The sequence below is a fragment of the Poecilia reticulata genome, linkage group LG6 (genome assembly GCF_000633615.1).
Source record: "Poecilia reticulata strain Guanapo linkage group LG6, Guppy_female_1.0+MT, whole genome shotgun sequence".
In the NCBI taxonomy this organism is placed as follows: domain Eukaryota; kingdom Metazoa; phylum Chordata; class Actinopteri; order Cyprinodontiformes; family Poeciliidae; genus Poecilia; species Poecilia reticulata.
In genome coordinates this window covers 16,778,116-16,797,432 of record NC_024336.1, presented here as the reverse complement: position 1 = coordinate 16,797,432, position 19,317 = coordinate 16,778,116, and the positions used below count along the sequence as shown (strand labels likewise).

At 38.3% G+C, this 19,317-nt stretch overlaps 1 protein-coding gene across 4 annotated transcripts in view; it reads left to right on the top strand.

The window, feature by feature from the left end:
* Positions 1-6,694: 6,694 nt before the first annotated feature.
* The window catches only part of rassf7a (Ras association domain family member 7a), a 37,101-nt gene continuing 24,478 nt past the window's right edge, over positions 6,695-19,317 (top strand). Inside the window, exons 1-2 of one of the 4 annotated variants that reach the window (XM_008411529.2) lie at positions 6,695-6,910; positions 15,964-16,111. The gene's annotated coding sequence lies outside the window, so the exon portion shown is untranslated. Of the gene's footprint in view, positions 6,911-15,758; positions 16,112-19,317 lie in introns of all 4 variants that reach the window. The other 3 variants (XM_008411527.2, XM_008411526.2, XM_008411530.2) reach the window with 3 other exon arrangements.

Genomic DNA, 19,317 nt, shown 5'->3' with positions numbered 1-19,317 from the left:
GTCAAGACACACTCAATATCTTTGCTTTACCTGAGGGTATATAATGTTGAGACGAGTTTGTTTCGAAGATGTCACAAACATCATTATGTCTAGTTTCATTTCAGGGGAACTGCTTTAACCGGGAAGTTGATATTACGAAGCTTGCCTAGGCTATCTGAAATGAGCATTTGCAAACCAAGACACAGACATCATAAGCACTCAGCATATTATGGTCTTTCATGCATAAGTTTTCATGTCGGATTAAGAAGTAATGGCATGCTTATAGGAATGCATTAACTGTGCAAACATGCCCATGGGTACAGAACTGGTAGACGGTGGTTATGTAATCTGTTTTTCCATGTCTTATCTTCGAGGAATTTCCATAACTGTACCATCTCCCATGGGTCATTGAGTTTTTTCATAATGAGGATTGCTGCACTCCCTTGGATCCTGTCAGGTGTTTTAAGTCTTGGGATCACATCTCAACACATAGATAGAGAAGAACGGAATGCAACTAGCGGTGCTTTTCACCCTACCCCGGTGGTTCTCAACCCTGGTCCTCAGCGCCCCCCTGCTCTGCATGTTTTAGATGTGCTTCTATTCCAGAACAGCTGATTCAAATGATTGCATGACCGTCAAGTACTGCAGAAGCCTGTTAATCACCCAGAGATACAATTCAGGTGTGTGGCAGAAGGGAAATACCTAAAACATGCAGGACAGGGGGCGGTGAGGACCAGGGTTGTGAAACACCGCCCTAAGTAATCTTATAATTTCTCTGACAGATATTATTCACACATGTGGTCATAGAGAAGCTTTGCAAAACTCCTGTTATTAGAGATAATGAGACAAACCAGAATTTATTTTTTTCTGGCTGAATAAAAGGTGATTGTAAAAAAAAAAAAAAAAAAAAAAAAGATTTCCTTATTCATCTGATACAAAGAAAAACAAAGGTGGCACTGAAGTGTTTGGCTAATTTTATTTGGTAACTGTGACCGATGTCATTAAAGAAATCTTAACAGCATGCACTTTTCCCCACTCTTAGTGGGACTGGGAGGTTACACCAGTGGGAGCTCGTACACCCAAACTCATTGTTTCTGCAGGTGGTGGGTCCATGTTGACTGAGTCTCCTTCCTTATGCTGATCCCCAGCAGCGAAGGCTCAACCAGTGGGAATCTCAGTTTGCTCCCCTAAGACAAAACTCCAATCCACGGAGTTAGGTCTTAGGGAAAAGGCCTACCATCAGTGAGACTGTAGAATTGCTCTCAGTCTGACCCACCTGCAATTATGATCATACATTTCAGATCATGATTAAAAGAACAAGATCCTSGGTAAAAGTGGCTGAAACTGGATTTCAGAGAAGAGTGACAGGACTCAGCTTTAAGAGACAGGGCAAGGAGCTCCATCATCTTAGGGGAACTTATRGGCAACTGCATCAAAAGGCAGAAGTTTAGATGGTCTGGTCGTCTTATAAGAAACGAAGGGGAAGACCCAGAACCCACAGGAGGGACTTTATATGTGTTATGGACTGGGATCTCCGAGGATGAGTTACAGAGTGCCACTGTGGAGAGGAATCTTTGGGATTCCTTCCTTGACCTTTTTGCCCCACAAACTAATCTTGGACAAGAGGAAAAAGATGGAGGAATGGATAGATAATGTTTTACACAACAYRAACAAAGCTCCCCCTATGGCAACTATTACTTCTGTTATTTTCAAGGAAAGACAAGATGTCAGCATGTACAGTGTGTACTCCTAAAGTAATTACCAAATGACATTAAGTGGAATCAATTATGTTCATGTTCATTGAAGGTCTAATTGTATTCCTCAAAACAATAATAATAATGCTACACATTCTTGTAACTGCAGCCAAGGGGATATGGGTGTGAACAATTAGGAGAGACGAACTCATCCTAGTCCAATTATATTATAATTATTTTTGTTTTGACTTGCAGTGATTCCTTCTTTTTTCACTCGGGCRATACAAATGAAAATACTTTTAGTGTGAGTTCAGACAGGCCCAGGAAAAGATGCTTGTGCATTACTGCAAGATTCTGCCAGAAGAAAGATTCCATTCTCCGTGAGGAATTTGAGCCTCGTAACTCACTTTCTGTTGACACCTTTACAATCAAGTGGAGACATGGAGTACTTAATAGCAAATGAAAGGTATAAATACAGTGTAATTTACTGCTGTACGCTCACTTGAGTCAGAATTCTTCTTCCTGTCTGATCACATCATCCAYCTGCATGCCAAGCCAATATTTGTACTGCTTTTGTTACACAAGTTCTAACTTGTGTAACTTTGTTACACAAGTTGTGGCGATGTTAATTATCCACTACCAACTCAGAGTACAGTTATATTTAAGATCAAATGCCAACGTTTTCATGCAATCATGCAATGTTTTAATGCAGTAAAATATGCGATGAAGATGTAAATCTCATGCTGGAAACCAATAGATCAGAAACAATGTGTGAAACACATTTTAATGATTATTTTACCATACCTAATCAAGATACTGGAAAAAATGAAGTACTCTGATTCTCTTTCAGGGTTATTTGTCTCAGTTGAAGAGAGTGGCAAGGAGAACAAGGGGTTATCTTCTTTTCAAATGAGTGAGGCAAAATCTTTTGGAGTGGGGCAGAAATCGGATATCTGAACCCAAATTACATTATTTCTATTGCACATGTTTATAGACCCACATCAGCCTGTACACATTTTAATAACCGAGATAGACTGAAAGTAAGCACAAGAAAATAGAGTAACATTGTACTCAAGCAAGCATAATACTTCATAAAAAACATAACACAAGTTAAAGTAAAGTTCAACGCAACAAAACTCCTAAAAGTATTTTTTGAGGTAAATGTAACTTCCCTACTCATGTGCTTTAGACATGTGCAATATTTGCCACCTCATGGCTTGTGGGAGAAATGTCAGCTGGCACAACCTCAGATAAAATCGAATTTAGTCAGGACAGGGGGATTTCAAAAGCCATCCAAGTGGAATGCAAACTGCAGTGCAATCTGCTGTCATCTAACACAACCTTCCTGCCAGGTTGATTGTTTTCATATTTCAGAATGAGATTACGTCAGAACGCATCGTTCAGCTGCTTACATCAAGTGATGCGCTGGACAAGCATTTTATCACTAAGTAGATCAAAACATTGTCAATACAAAGGCAGTACAGTATTTGCTGTTTGCCATGGAAACAGGGTGCTCCCGGGGTAAGTCCTATAAAAGAAATTTTGAGATAAGCACACAAGTTGGCATGTTTTATCACCACTGATTCCATCCCGTCGCTATTTATTGAACAAAAAGCGAGTTTTTGTAAATAAATAAATAGGTAAATTTCCCTAAACCCTAAGAATGTGTTTGACACATAAAATGGTTACTTTTACTCTGAAAGTAATGTGAGAATATGCACTTTAGCCTTTGTACCTTTTTTTTTTTTTTAGCTGTTACTGTAAACATCAACAAAAGCTCTTTATAACATCTCTTATCTGTTGGGGGAACTTATTTGTTTCCTCCTATTCATATTTTACTGAACTTCTTCTGTCGGGTTTTACCTTTTCGGTCCAACTTCCTTAATTTCACCCCTATCGGTTCCTTTTTTATTTTTCTTGACATCATAACAAATTATTGTTGTTCTCCTCCATAACTTTATTTTTTAGATTTTTGCATTTATACCTCTTAAAGTTAATTGTTCTTAGGCAGTGAAGTCTAACATGACTGGGAAAAAAATGTATTTGACTGGATAARTGATACTGAAGTTTGAAATAGATTTAGTACTTGCACAGCATGRAAACTACAATGTGTCCACTCAGAAAACAGCAGAGCTTTCGTCATGACACTGGAATCAAAGGAGAAAAGCCACAAAGAGTTTGACTGCATCATTGTACCATCCACAGAACAAATACCTCTTGTTTTGACCTATTTATTCAGCCGCTTGAAAATAAAGAAGATTTTTATTGTTTCAGTTAGAAAACCAATTCTTTATTTGGTATATGTTAAATATCTCTTACCTTCCTTGTCCATCACTGCCACTGACGTATTGACTTTCATGAGCACACATAAAGATGAAACCAGTTATACATATATACTGTAAAAAAAAAAAGGAAAAAAAAGACAAATTTATTGAAATTAGATTACGGTGAATCTGACTAAATTTATGTTTCTTTTGTCAGGATTGCCAAACATATGTGCTTAATGTAACAATTTTTTTTTTTTTTCAAATTCAAATGTTTACATGCATTTCCTTAGTATTTGGTAGAGATGCCAAATCTGGTGACTTGAGTCAAACATTTAGGAAACCTTATAATAGTTTACAGGAATTTTGGGCCATTCATTCAGACAGACATTTCAATAAAATAAATGTAAAATTTTGGCAYTTAGGAAAATAAAATAATTCCAGTATTCCTTATCAGCCTAAAACAACAACAAAATTAGAAAGTGATGGGAAAAAAWWTTTTTTTCTTACACAGTGTTTGTAAATATCTGGTTTCTTTGCGTCTCGCAAATGTGTCCTAGACTGTCATAAAAGGGAACTATATTTATGCAGCATTTTGCCTTGTGATTAAATTTAAATGCTGTGTTCTGACTTGGCTTCATTGACGTGCAAGTACACCACACAATCACCCTTGAGTTTCCTTTTTCGTTTATTAGTACTGTGCTGTTTTAAGAGAAATAAATTGGCAGGCCATGTTTTGTGAAACTTTGTTCGGTCTCGTCTTAGAGGCAGACCCAATCTCCAGGTTGAAGTGCATCCCAAGATTTATCTGTAAGCCTGGAGCCAAAACATACCTATTATCCAGTGGCGAGTGTATGTAGAATTGTTAATCCTTAGGTGTTTTTCTGAATCACCTTTAAGAAAGAAAAGAGGAAAGTGGCAGAGGTTAGAGCTTCATCTACTGGTAACACGTTATGTACTGTTCTTGTCACGTTTGCTGGCAATTGGACCCCCTCTTTTTTCTAATTGCTTTTTCTGAAAAGTAGACCTGGCCGCCACTGGTGAGGAAGGGTATAATTTACTAGCTCTGAGGCAATGTATTACAAGAAAAATCATTGTGTTCAAGTGCTGAGTATATTGCCAAGAAAGTGAGACGTGTGATTTCAGCCTGAGCAATAAAGCCAGCTCCTAAAGCTTGAAGACTGCACTGTCTCTTAGTTATGAAGGGAATTGACATGAGAAAGTTTAACTATATAACTACCACCCAGGCACATGCCAGACTGAACTGTAAAGCTCAAGGAACTGTACTTTGTAAGGATTTAATCGTCCAGGATATGTTTATTTATTTAGCTATTCAACAAAATTAAAACGAAATTAAAATGGTAGCAGCTGAGAGCTCCTTCTCCGGTATGGTGGAAACGTTTTGTGCAGTTTTAAAGAAAGTTATTCTTTTTTTCCCCCCTTTTTGTCAGAATGCAAGTAAAACCAAAGGTGTTAACTTTGAAGATAAGATTTAAAACCGAGCTAAAAACGAACATCTTAGAAGGTGAAGCTTAAAGAGAAAAGATCGGAAATTAATGTATTCTCTGTCTTCAGTTTTCTGCTGAGATTGTATTTCTGCATCACTGGCTTTTCCAGGTGACTTGTGTCCATTGGCCTTTTTTGGCCCTGGCATCTGCTTTGCTTTAGGGTTGTCAGTCGTGAAGCTTTTGGGTCCAAGGTCAGCTTCAGCGTCAGCTTTTCAACAAAGAATGTGCCTTTTTCTACCCTTTATTTGTTCACACTGGATCTCATGGTGCTGATCCAAGTGATTAAATGTAATTGACAGTCACAGAAAACACAACCTGACTCACTCTGAAAGCATTGTTTTTTTTTTTCTAACAATGGTAACATTGAAAGGCAGTTCAAAGCCACCTGAGGTGTGCATTATTCAAAAAAGGCAGCTTGCTTATTTCACAAATAAATGTTTAAGCAGAGAGCTGCCTTCATGAGCAGATTGCCCAACTGCTCATGAAGTTGACATCAGCTCATTTTGGTTGTTTATATTTATATTTATTTATAGAACAACAAAGGGTTTAATTTTGTGTAGTTATCCCTTCATTTTACGCCAAAGGAAAAAAAAAGTTTTACCTTTGCTTTAAATAAAGAAAAGTAGATCAAGAAGATAAAATTATTATTGAATAATAATTATTTTAGTATTTTCTCACAAGATTGTCACAATAAGAATCTTATCACATGTCTACCCACCAGATGAAGATTGCATTTTATTAGGAAACACACACACACACTCATGTTTATTCAGTATCATAGTTGAAATAGTAATGTAGCAATGAATTTCAAATGTTGTTGCCTTTTGAATATATATAGGAACTGTATTACTTTGTAATTATACTTTGATTTGGTTAAAAAAATGATTTAAATCTGTCAATCTTTAGAAATACCAAGCCTTCTGATTCAAGAAATAAGTGCAGAGATTTGATAAACCACAAAATAGCAGAAGCACTGAACTTTTACATTAGTTATATAGCTATACGAAAAAGGAACGATAAAATAACAAATGGTTTTCCTTCCGTTTTTATCTTTCCTTTTGAAGCGCACCAAATCATCGCTTATTTTTTTATTTTTCATTTTTATCTTTCTTTCTCTCTTAAGAGCATGAAGGGAGTGGTATTTGGGCAGTCATGTGACTTTTTGTCCGAAAACACAATTGCCGGTGTTTTCCATTGGCCGGTTTTCTTTGAAAGAGCGTTGGTTTCCAGGGTGACGGGAGGGAATGGCGGCACCGCTTTGCTTTTCTCTACAGCTGCCCCCCCWTCCCCTCTGCATTGCTCGGAGCCAGTCGCCCTGACACTGCAGCCTGTGGTGGTGGATCAGGTAGCGTGTGAGAACAACACAGACAGTCACAGAGTTGCCTGGTTCGCTCTTCCTCCTCTTACTCTTCCCGTATTCTCATCGGACAGACAGGCTCTTATAAAGACTATTAAACTACAGGAGGTAAGTTAAACAAACGTGTTTTGCTGTATTTATTTTTGGACTTTTTTTATTTATTTATTCCAACTTCTCTTGCTGAACATGTGGCTGAAGTTATTTTCAGTGTCAAAACTACAACAAATAGATATTAGAGTGAATGGTTTTCAACAGGCAGAGCAGCTGTTTCAAACTTTTATAGTTTAAACCGTCTTTCTTTCTGTAATCATTGTTACCACATCACTTAACTGTCATAACTCGGACCTTGTTTTGTGAAAACGTAGATTGTTTTTTCGTTGCAGAACAGATGGAGATATTCTATAATTTGACACGAGACGATAATTTAGAATTGTTGTGGAATCGGTTTTGTGAGTTATTGTTGTTTTGTTGTTCATCCTTTATTATTTCCCATAAGCCTCATTGACGCGATGGGAGCATCACCTATATGTAGTGAGTGGTGAGCAAACTAACCATTGCTKCTATATTTAGGGGGTAAAGGACAAGACACTAGAGAAAATAAYTTTTGACATTAAGCGGTTCAATTAGAACAGGCATATATACCGATGAAGTAATATAGTTATTTATTTTTAAKAGAACTATAATTGAATTTAGAAAATAGTCAAATTGTCTTTTAATGTGTTTTCTGAGTTCTGTTTGTCTCATTGTTCTTCCACGGTGGTTTAATTAGTAGACACTTTATACCTTTGGTCTTTCTAACTGTCTTTCTAACTCAGTTTGTCTTTCTAACTGTTTATTCAATGTCACATGCTGTTTTTATTTTAATTATGTAAAGCACTTTGAAATGCCTTGCTGCTGAAATGTGCTATACAAATAAAATTTGATTGATTTTAATTGATAAGGAGTAGTGGCATGCATTAAAAGTGACAGAGAGTAGACAAMATGTCAAAGACACCATTTCAAGAAGCTTAACCATCCTCGCTGTTGTTGATTATTTTWAAAAATTTATTTAAAGAGATTCCACCAAATGTAATAGATTAGAATACACAAAACAAAGTGTTGCAATCAGAACATTTTATAGGGCACACCGTTCAATGTATTTTGTAAATGGGAAGTTGACAAACACCAAAAAATAAAATACAATAAAATAAAATATTGCACATTACATAAAACTTTCCATTGACATACCTGTTGTAGCTGTTGGCATACTGCAGTACAATGCTGATTTTACTATTCAAGTGCTGGTTAAGGGTAACCAGTAGTGATTTCAAATTTGAAACATCAAATTATGTCAAAGGAGTTATTACAGGCAAGGTCAAAGCCCTTCTTTTGCAGAAAATACCCTCATCTTTCTTTTCTCTTTCTTTCTTTTAAAATATGTAGACAAAAAAAAATCCATATTCTTCACTATTCCCCTTATAGAAAGTTTGAGAAATGTAAACTTCATTGCAYGAGTGCTAAATACAGATAGGACTATCATACGGGGAAATTGTGAAATGGGATTCAATGTGTGCACAACACACTGAGCAACACTGAGCATATCCAACCTARTATATATTTTTATGATGGGCCTCAGGGCTGGAACATTTATAGCATAGTTGGTGTTATCTCAATATCAGTATTGMATGGAACTGCTTGGATTAATGTAAATATTACATATTTATATTAAGCCTAACCCCATTRCACTCACTGGTGGGATTTGCTATTATGATCAGGATTGCAGTGAAAGCCAAGAACAACACACAGTTTTCATTTAAACAGTTGGGAATCATTTTTACAGATTAGTACTGTAAGGACATGTTGACAGAGGTGCAAATAAATAGTGAACTTTTGCRACGTTCAGTGTTTGTTATGTGCAGCATCCATATTGAATTTGACCTGGGGTTGAGCTACAAATGTCCAATTTGGAATTCCGTCCTCAAAATGGCTTATAAGTAATCTTTCCAACTTGAAACTTTGAAAGAGGATGCATGGTGTGACTGTTGCCTTGCAGCAAGAAGTTCCTGTGTTCAAGTTCTGACCAAGACTTTTTTTCTCTCAATGCACTCATAAGTTTTCTATGTGTGCTCTGGCTTCCTCCCACAGTCTGAAAACATGCGTGCTAACTGAAATGATTTCTAAATTGCTCTTGGGAGTGAACAGCATGATTGTGATGCATGGTTGTTTTTCCTTTGRGTCTCTGAGATGTCCTCTGTTGTACTGGTGACTGGTCCAGGGTGTATACTTGCCTCTCGCCCAGTGATTTCTGGCGATAAGAAACAGCTCCCCTGTGAAAACTAACAAGGAAAAATTGGGTACAGACAATAAATGGTTGTTTTGTTACATTTGTCGTCTCTGTACAAATGGAACAAAATAAATCTTAGTCAACATCTTGTCAAGGTTTTATCATTTTATGTCATTAACCAAGTTTCCTGTCTAGAATAAATCTATTTTATTTTTAAACAAGTTATCTGTGACAAGTTGAATTCAGATGCTGGAAAGAGCAGCAGCCAATCCCTCAAACTTATTGACACATATTTGCATAATTTCTGACAGCTTCTTRACTAAATGTAATAAATTTGGCTCTGCAATTGATTAACTTTAATTTTTTTACAGATACATTGATGCTTTTCATAAAACTTTCCGTCTGTTGCAAACATAAAGTTCCCAGCAAATGAGTTTGGTTAGCTTTGGTTAGCTTTCAGCACTTGTTAAAAAAATGTCCAACCAATCACTAAATATACACTAAGAAATCCAGAGGTGAAATTGGCTGAAGTAATTTCGTCTTAAATGAGATCTGAACAGTGTATTCATTTATTTATGAAAGATTCAACAGCTGGTCTTGATCCCTGCTCCACTCATCATGACRTGGACACAATGAGGCTTCTGTTTTGGAACTGTGTTGCTTTAAGAGGATTTTCTGGCACAGTTACCCTCCTGAAGTGGTATTCTTTGAGCTCCCAGTCTTGTCCCAACCAACCAGGTGGCTGTTGCTATGTTTGGTTGTCTTGGCAACTATAGAAACTGACTCCCTACACCACCTTCAGGTGCACTTTATCAGATGACCTTCAGACTTCTTTGAACTTACATGCTGGACACAAGCTATCATCCGTCTCTTGGCGYTTTACGGTTACAGTTATTTAACTGAGGAGACACCAGAAGAATACGACATGTACATTGGTGAACATGCATGGAAAACGATCAAACGAAAAGCCTCAAACTGAAAATCTTAAATAGTTTCATGTTGTGGAGATAATCATTAGYMTTATCACCRATTGATTCAGCCGCAGCTTTACTCTACCATCCATATTGGCTTATGACTCTGATGATTCAGACTCATACYGGACTGCTCTTAGCAAGAACTCTTCCTCTTTTATTYTTCAAGTTAAAAACCTGTCTGARTTGATTCATATTTTTCAGAATCTTGCTAATCCACGGTATTGTTGACTGTGTCAGTAAATGACTATAAAACTAAGATCTTATCAGTTCTTGCGTGTCGGTATACTGGCCATTCTGTCTACCTTTACAACCCACTTTAYCGTTGGGTGGCTTGGATATTTACCATACAGAAAGGTTGGGGTATGTTTTGTTCACATTTTAAGGCTTTGCATTTTAGCRAAGTTCAACTTTAAAACGTTGTARTTTTTTTGAAYATTCCCTACTTCTTAAAATAATTGTAGAAGTAATTATTGAAAATGAAGTGCAGCTTTGGTTTTATACTTTAAGATAGTTTCAGTTAAGATGTAGGGTTTGGAGAGAACAAAGCTTAGGATTTATTATATGAATTTTCAGTTTGCGTTAAGTTTATATTAAATGTTTAAAGAGTCAGGGTGAGCAGGAAGTTGGCTTGGAGCTTGTGTCATTGATCTACAGCTTAGTATTGTATTACTGATGCAACCAGGTGGAAACTGGCGCTGGGGCCTTGCCTCTGACGGGCTGCCATGATGTCAGTGCTGCTGACCCGACAATCCTAACATTCTTGCTGGTTGTGTTTTATACCAGCGTAGAGCAGAATATAAGAGACATGTGGGAGAGATGCACTGACTTGCACACATATGGCCTTTGTCTAAGCGCTGATTAATAATCYGGCATATCCGTCGACAAACACACACGTCATTAATTCAGTCTCATGCGCATACCCCCTCAAGCGCACACTCAAGCACACTTGAACCTGAATAGAGACGGTAATGGCAGTCTCACCGTCCTAGTTAAAATTCAACCCATCTTCAAGTGCCTTTACTTGAAACTTTGGCAAATCGGTTATGCATTCATACAGCACTTTCAACTAAAATGTCTGTTAATAGAATGCCGTGATTAAAGAGATCCATCTCTGTTATGTGCCAGCATCACCATGCGTTTGTGTGTGCAAGCACTCATTTTTCCTGTTTTGTGTGTGTGCTTAGAGTGCATGATTGTAAGTACAAAAGACAGCTTTGCTTTGATCCAGTAAAGCCACTGAAGGAAAGAGATGACAGGCCTGCTGTAGTGAAAGCTTTTAAAGGTTGTTGTTCCTGCAGRTGTTTACATTGGATGGATTGTTCTGTCCCATAGACATTCAGCACGGACGAGGAACAGATTAGTACGGTAAACTGCATTAGAAAGCGCAAGGACAACAGTAAACATGGAGGATACTTGGAAGTCTCTATGGAAATATGTTGAGCAACAAAGCAGAACTGGTTAATTTTGGATCGGCAGGGTGTCAGTGACTGTGTGTCCAGGGTGGGCTTGTATAGATCTTTTTTTCGCCTCTCACCTTTGACCCCCACCCACGTGATTGCTCTTCTCTTAATAAAGCAGGATTTTCTTTCCATACAGAGCCCCACTTCTCTAAGCTTTTGTTCTTGGGATTGTCGTTTATTTATTGGTTCTTACCCATCTGGCAGGTCCTAAGTCATTTTTATGTCTTTGCTTCATTTGTCTCTCAGTGGACATACGCTAGTTTGTTCAGACAAAGATTGCATTTATCCTCCTCCTTGTTCTAAGAAAGCTTGTGTTTGGACACAGGACATGTCCCAAGACGCTCAGGGCAGTCTTAATGACTCCACTTCCTTTTGTTCTTGGAGAAATGGCACCTCTTTCACGAAACAGAGGAGCTGAAGAAGTGAACGAGACTCTTTGACCTGTCATCAGCATCCCATCATTGACCGAAAAGTTTAGGTCTCTCTCACAGTCCCAGCTTTCTGCTTAAGCTCTTTTTATCCTATTTCCATTTACAGATAGCAAMAGCACAGTGTGACACTAATGGTGCCGCGTTATCTCAAGAGACCGCGGATTCTCACAGAAAGTGACTTTAGCATCCACGAGGTGGATGGAAAAAGCGGGGGTTTAGATAAAGAAATGGAAAGAATGACATCGGACGTGTTTTCTAATGTTCAAAATGTAAAGAAGTTCAAGAAATATCCAGAATTTCTTAGAACTATGCATAGTCACTCCACCGTTTCCACTAACATAATGGTGCCGTGGTTTGCTGTTAAACCATGAATTTTCTCTTGAGCCAGGTTTCTGAGAGAAAAACAGAACTCAGTCAGGTCTTAATTTATGTTTTGCTATAATTACGTCCTAACACGGCAATTACCTTAGCTGGTAAACACCATCCTATCATCATCATCATATACAACACAGCTAAACGTCTGAAGCAACAGCCCTGGCCTGACCATAATGAGACATCAGTGCTTTATTTAGGCTTGTTTGGCACGACCTTTTGCCGCTTGAAACCCAGTGTCAACAAAAGTTTACCATTTTGAAATGCCTTTCTGAATTGTGCTGYTGTTTCAAGTGTATATTTTGTCCACTGTCCTTGTTCTAGCCTTTCAGTCCTTGTTACCCACCTGTTGACGACTGTTCATAAGCCTTCAACAATTAAAAATTGAGTCATCTTGGTTCCACTCAGCACTCCCATTCTCAAGGAGGCTGTTTCTYTGTCCCAGAGCCATCTATTTCATCACTCACCATCAATCATCAGGCACTTCTGACATATTTACTTTGTATTCGAATTAAAACAGACCTTTAAGCTGTTTTGGTAAAAACAGATTGTAGATTTCGTTTTTGTGAAATTGAATATATTATGAAGAAGTTTAGGCTTAAATTATTTTCATTGTTCTCTTTAGCTTCTATCCTGAATGCAGAGGGAGGGATGGAGGAGGGGAAGAAAAGGGTTTGTGTTTCAAAAAGAGAGAGAGAGAGAGAGAGAGAGAGAGAGAGGATATGTGGAGTTTTACAAGGGAGGGTTTGGTGAGTGGGGGGCGCAGCAGTGGGAGGTGCCCTGAGGAATGCCTGGAAGGTGTCAGCAAAATCTGGGAGGCTTTGGACTGATAATCCACTGGATCATAAAACCCCTCCCTCAACTTTAAATGAACTGAATGTGATGTAGGACAWTCATATAAGCCTGTCAGGGCCCGTAAAGTGTAGTTRCTTAACCAATACCTGCTGTCAAAATGTCACTTCTGCTTGGCACCTTAGAGTTTTCTCACAATGGCCTTTSGTACTTAAAYCCTGCCTCAGGAGGTTCTTCCTCCGCGTATGATTTGAGAGAGTTGTTTAAGGGATTTGTCTGACAACACAGCTCTTATATGTGCCAAAAGCTTTGCTTTATAGACAGAACAGTGAAGCAGTTCACGTAACTGTGAACTGGCTCTCAGTGGGCCTCTGACTCAGCCTTGCTAGAAGCTGCTGCAGTCTTTGGTGTGGTCTTTTGTTTGGATGATTTAGCTCGTCTAATTAATGCAATTAATGCCGGCCATCTATTTTTGGAAAACTTCTGCTTTGTGCAATGTGCACATTGGTTATCAGGTGCTGTGACTGCTGGGCTCATTAGTTTGCTGAGAATAAAATCTGACGTCTGATAGAGGTGAAGAAAAGGGAGGATGACTAATTAGTCTTAATGGCCCTCTGGTGCTTAATTATTGTGTTTGAATCCAGAAACACAGTTCATAGTTTTACAGTGTAGTTTGAAAATAACATTGGGATTTATTTGGTATACATTTTCCAAGTACTTGTTACTTATGTTAATATGTGACAGGCTGTTAATTTTGCCTTCTCTTATCTGTTTGACTTCACCGTGGAAACAGAGTAAATAAATAAAAGAACCAGTTTGATGTTAACYTTACAGGGATCTCTCAGAGCAAATGAATTTGTCTCAATCCAACTGATGTTGCAGATCTTGTAGAAGATTCTCCATTTGTTTTTTTGGTCATAAGTCACATCTTTATTGATGGAAAAATAAACTCAGTCCCATAGTTATGTGTAATTTTACAAAGAGATAAACTTCTGGAGAAGAAAATAAAGTTCCCTTTGACAGAACAGAAGCGAAGACCTCGTAATATTTAAGACACTAAATACAGCAGACACCAAGCTCTTGCCTTAAAGGGTAAATGTCACCACTCTTTTCTGCATAAAGAAGCTAACTGTTTGCTTATCATGTACAAAACCACATACATAAGAGTTGTCCAAAACGTTAATGCCACCATGATTTAAATATATTCATGCATCAAATTGCATGATAAGTAGATTATAGAATTGTCCTTTAAATTATGGGTTTCAAAGCTTGTCCAAAACATTCCAAGCCAGTCAACTGATGCATGGTTGTTAAAAAAACATCTTATAGATAGATGGCTCTTTACCTATAAATAAAAGCTTAATATGAAAAAACCAAAGCTCCAAAAGTGCAAAATTGTGAAGGAACAAAATGACTGGCATGAACAAAGTGTTATTCCTTTATCACAGGCTTTTGTTAAGGCAGAATACATACATTGCTTTACTTGTTATCTAACTGCTTATTATTTATTAACTAYACTGAAATAATTTATTCATCAGGGTTGCTTTTGAAAAATCTCTATTTGTTGAGCTGGAACTGTTTAATAAAGCATGTAATCGCTGTTAAACCTATCTCTTACAGTTTGGTTCAACAACAATAGGTGGTGTTGGCTAAAATCAGCTCAATTTGTAGGTCAGAGTTTCTGAAGATTTTATTTGAAGGTTCTCATTTCTTTGCCAGTTCCCATGTTAAATAGTTTTAGGTAGTTTTGGAGTCATTTAACTAAAGTGACCAAGAGTGTACCTTTGATTGTAATATTGGAAGAAACTTYGTGGATTTAAAAAATAAAAAAATCTCTTATAAAGTAAATCGAATGACATTGTGTATGAATAAAGCTGCACAAATAAACTTGCCTTGGAAAACGAGAGTTGTTAATAAATAGCAGGGTCTGTCTCTCCATGTGGGACTTCCTGCAAAATCTGCCCGGCACATTGGTCACACATTTCTCAGCTCTGCATGCAGAGTGTGTTTGTGTATGGGACATGGCAGCCATCACAGGGTCACAGTTCAGGAATTTCTTTGAATTTATTGTTGAACACTTTCTACTTGTTTTTTTTTTTTTTTTGGGAGGGGGTTGAGGATGGTTTGTCTTGCATTAGCCATATTTTAATTCTGCTCCCTGCACTCAAGTGGTCAGGTTTAAGTGCAGCAGCTTAACTGTTCTTTTTGTTCTCAGGGCGTTGTCCAGCTCAAATGCTAATAGTTGCGCACTCTGTCTCCTGTTCCACCTGGTCTGTCGTACTATGACCTCATTCCAGGAAAAGGAAGAGAGAACCACCTGACAGACTTATTTGTATTATCAGCTGATTGTGTAACTGGAGGGCAGAACTTCGATATCGGATGCCTCAGGTTATTGACCGTACAAACATTAGAGGCAGATATGCAAATATATGCAAGGAGTTTCCAGTTTCTGAGAGGATTTTTCTATGAGCAGATCTCCATCTGAATAGAAAATGTTGAATAATAAAAAAAAGGGCTAGGTATGGTAATTGGTTTTGGTAGGGAAGAAACTGTTTTTTTCAGATACCTGGAAGAAGGGGAGGTATCTGATCTGTCAGAGCACATAGAAAGAGGGTGGAGAGAAAGAGAAGAGTGACGGGGAGGGTGTGTTTCTGTGTGGGTGAGAGAGACAGAGGGAGGAGGAGCAGTGCAGACGTAGAGAGAACTGGAGCACACACTCAGATCTCGCCTGTGGTGAGGACATCCAGCAGAAGTGCATTCCTGAGGCAGCCAGCAATAAAAAAGGCAAGGAGGACAGAGCGGAGAAGTGGTGACACTCTTTAAATTCACATCTAACTGACCTCTGCTGGACTCACGTGCTTCCTCGCAGACTCACTCGCAGGCTTCCTCACATACCAGCTGAACAGCCGGCACCACTGCCTGGTGAGAAGGTTAGGATTTCCCCGACAGAGCTGGAAGGAAGGAGAAAATAAAAGAAGACTGGAAGTTTTAAAACACCCAGAAGCAAGAATAAGAAGGTGAGTGTGAGGATTTCTCGAGAGATTGTTTGACTCCTGTTGGCTTGAGCTGTTTATGTCAAAAACTTTCTCTGAACTCAGCATATAAAATGCAGAGGCAAGAGGTGTTATAAAGATTCATAAATCTAACTTAGTATTTTGGTGTTGAGACAAAATTGGTTTTGTGTTGTATATTCGCCGAGTCGAACCGTGTCTTTGCATGTACGCACCTGTTGAAGCTAGACCCGCCACCCAAGTACTCCTGTGTGCAACAAAAGAACTCAAACCTGTTTGGKTTGAATCTTCACTCTTTGCAAATCTTGTTTTATTATTATTTTTKCTCATTTCTGAATTTACTCTGTGTACGTAGGCCGTTCGTAAGTCTATTTTCTGCTAACAAAAAACTCAGCTAGAAGTACAGTGCACGAAAAGAGATAAAGGCTTTAAGATTCATTTATTGAAGAGATGAGGAGAATGCACTGGCAGGTTCGTGCTGTTTTAGGCAACACATCCTAAATGCCAACAACATGCTAATCCAATGCACCAAATCACTCCAATACAGCCTGTTTAAACATTGGCTTGTCTTTATGCATGGCTTAAGATCTTGTTTCTAAATTCCTAGCATGCTATGTGTCAGTCAGTGGAGCTCATTAGCAGGCTGCACTTGTTATCCAATCAAGGCCATCGATTGAAACCCCAGCAAGCGCTCACCCCCCACCCCCACAAGGGGGTGATTATTTTTTTCCCTGACCAACAGTAGAAACGTAATAATTGTACCTCATGCTATCGCATTGCGGTTCATGCAATTAACTTGATTCATTATTAATTATAGTAAGAAATGAAATAASTAAAACATGAAATAACATGAAATAACTAAAGTGTTTCTTCAGTTCAATTTTATTTTACTCATTTAATTTTAATAAGTATATTTAAATTTTCAATTTACAAAATAGAATAAATTGTTCCAAATTTTATTAGTACAAAACTAGTTTAAGCCCGAGCCTTTTTTCTTTTACAGCAGAGACGCACCATTAAGAACTAATTTCCAAAATCTTTTAAAAATAATAATGAAAACATTTATTTATTTTATTTTTCCTGTAGAACCTAATGGACTTTTAAAAAGTCTGCATGCAAAATATTATTATTATTTGTTTTCCTGCTGTGAGAAGTAGTTTGTTAGTAAGTCATATTCATCCATCCATTTTCTTACACCCTTGTCCCTCAGTGGGGTTGGGAGGGTTGCTGGTGCCCATCTCCAGTTAGCGTACTGGGTGAGAGGCGGGGTCACCCTGGACAGGTCGCCAGTCTGTCGCAGGGCAACACAGAGACACACAGGACACACAACCATGCACACACACACTCACACCCAGACACACACACTCACACCCAGGGGCAATCTGGAGAGGCCAATTAACCTGACAGTCATGTTTTTGGACTGTGGGAGGAAACCAGAGAAAACCCATGCATGCACAGGGAGAACATGCAAACTCCATGCAGAAAGGCCGGGGCCGGGAATCGAACCCAGAACCTTCTTGCTGCAAGGCAACAGCTCTACCAACTACGCCACTGTGCAACCCTAAGTCATATTCAATAAACTTTAATATTGAAATGTTTCTTTCATTTTAGTAACTCAGGTCTCAAAGTTAATCACCTTATATAGATTAATTACAAACAGAGATTTAAGATTAGAGTACTACATAAGGGCAACAAAAACATTTTTGCACAGAAATTTGGACTTAATGACAAGTTTAAAACCTTAAAGCTTTTTWAAAATTTTTTATAATGCTTAATCTAAACAATGACCAAAACCCTAAACACATGTTCTAATTTATTGAATATTAATGTATATTAGGAGTCAAAGTGATGTTACTTCCCTTGGGTTGCCATTATTTTAAAAGCAAAGGCCAATCATGGAGTTGACATGTTAAGCTTTCATTAGCAGCTTTTAATAGTTATTAGTGTAATTATATCAGTTAGCATTAGAGATTTCAAAAAGTCTTCCACCATTTCCACAATCACCATGTTCCATGACAGAGGCTGAAAGTTCAAAAACAGCAACTTTTCTGTCATGTGTTCAGCCTTCCTGTTATCTACTGTAAATCTTCTTTCTAGCTGTCTTAGCCTGAAGAGACGGTAGAAATAATCTCCTTTGACTTTAGTTTTGTACACATGACACAATGAGTCTTCTTCAGCTTGCAAAAGTTTCTTCTTTTTTTTTGGTGTTTATTTTAGTTTAGTTTTTTCTGTTTTTAGTCAGGGCTGATCAAGGTAAAACCAACCAGATTCCATTACCAGGTAGCTTTTTATGAGCATTGTTTGTTTGGTTTTTTTAGTCACTTGTATATTCCTGGCCATTGATCACTAAAATTATCTAAACTGCCACAGAGTACCACACAAATCCAGTTTATTAGGCAACAATATCCTCATTATATGTTCCTGCTTCTTTAAAAAAGCAGAAACATTATTATGTATCACCCTCTCCTGTTTTAGCATCAACACGAACACTTCACCTAAAGCGGTAAACCAGCAGGGTGATAACTGTGAAGTTGTCAGCGGCTGGAATACATCATAAAACTTTTAAACTCTTTTTTTTTTCCCCCAAGTCTTGTTTAGTTTGCATGTCTCTTCTCTCTGCTTCCCTCCCTTTATGTCCCCCTCACTGGTTTGATACTTGTTATTTCCCATCGCATGAATGAGGCTGTTTARCATGGAGAGAGCAGAATGTCCTCTGAGAGAGCTCGTACCTTGTTCTTTGCTGTGTTATTTTTAATGCTCCTTTAATGCTTGAATACACAGATGGACTCCCTCCTTGTCTAAAGCAGTCTCTATCTCTGTCAGCGGCTCTGTCTGTCACTCAGCTCGGATGGCAGAAAAAGCAGGTCTGCCTGAGCTCAGCAAGTTACCTTTTGGGAGTCTTGATGGAAACTTTCTGAATTACTYTTCAAGCTGAGAAGTGACTTAATTTTTGCCGTTCGTATCAGCCCTGTTTCCCTCCTCCCGCAGACGGTCTCTGGTGCGAGTATGATTGAGGACAGTACAGCCAGACCGCAGAGGAAGAAGAAGTTTGCCATAATTTTTTGGAAGGTGCCTCGCACCGCTTTTCTCCTTTGCCGTCTTTACCTTCTTGCTCTCCTACTTTCCCCGTGTCCTTCCCCTSCCTGTGCAATGTGATGGAAAGCAGCGCTGTGCTCTGCTCATGCCGGATCCATTAGGGATGAAAGCACACT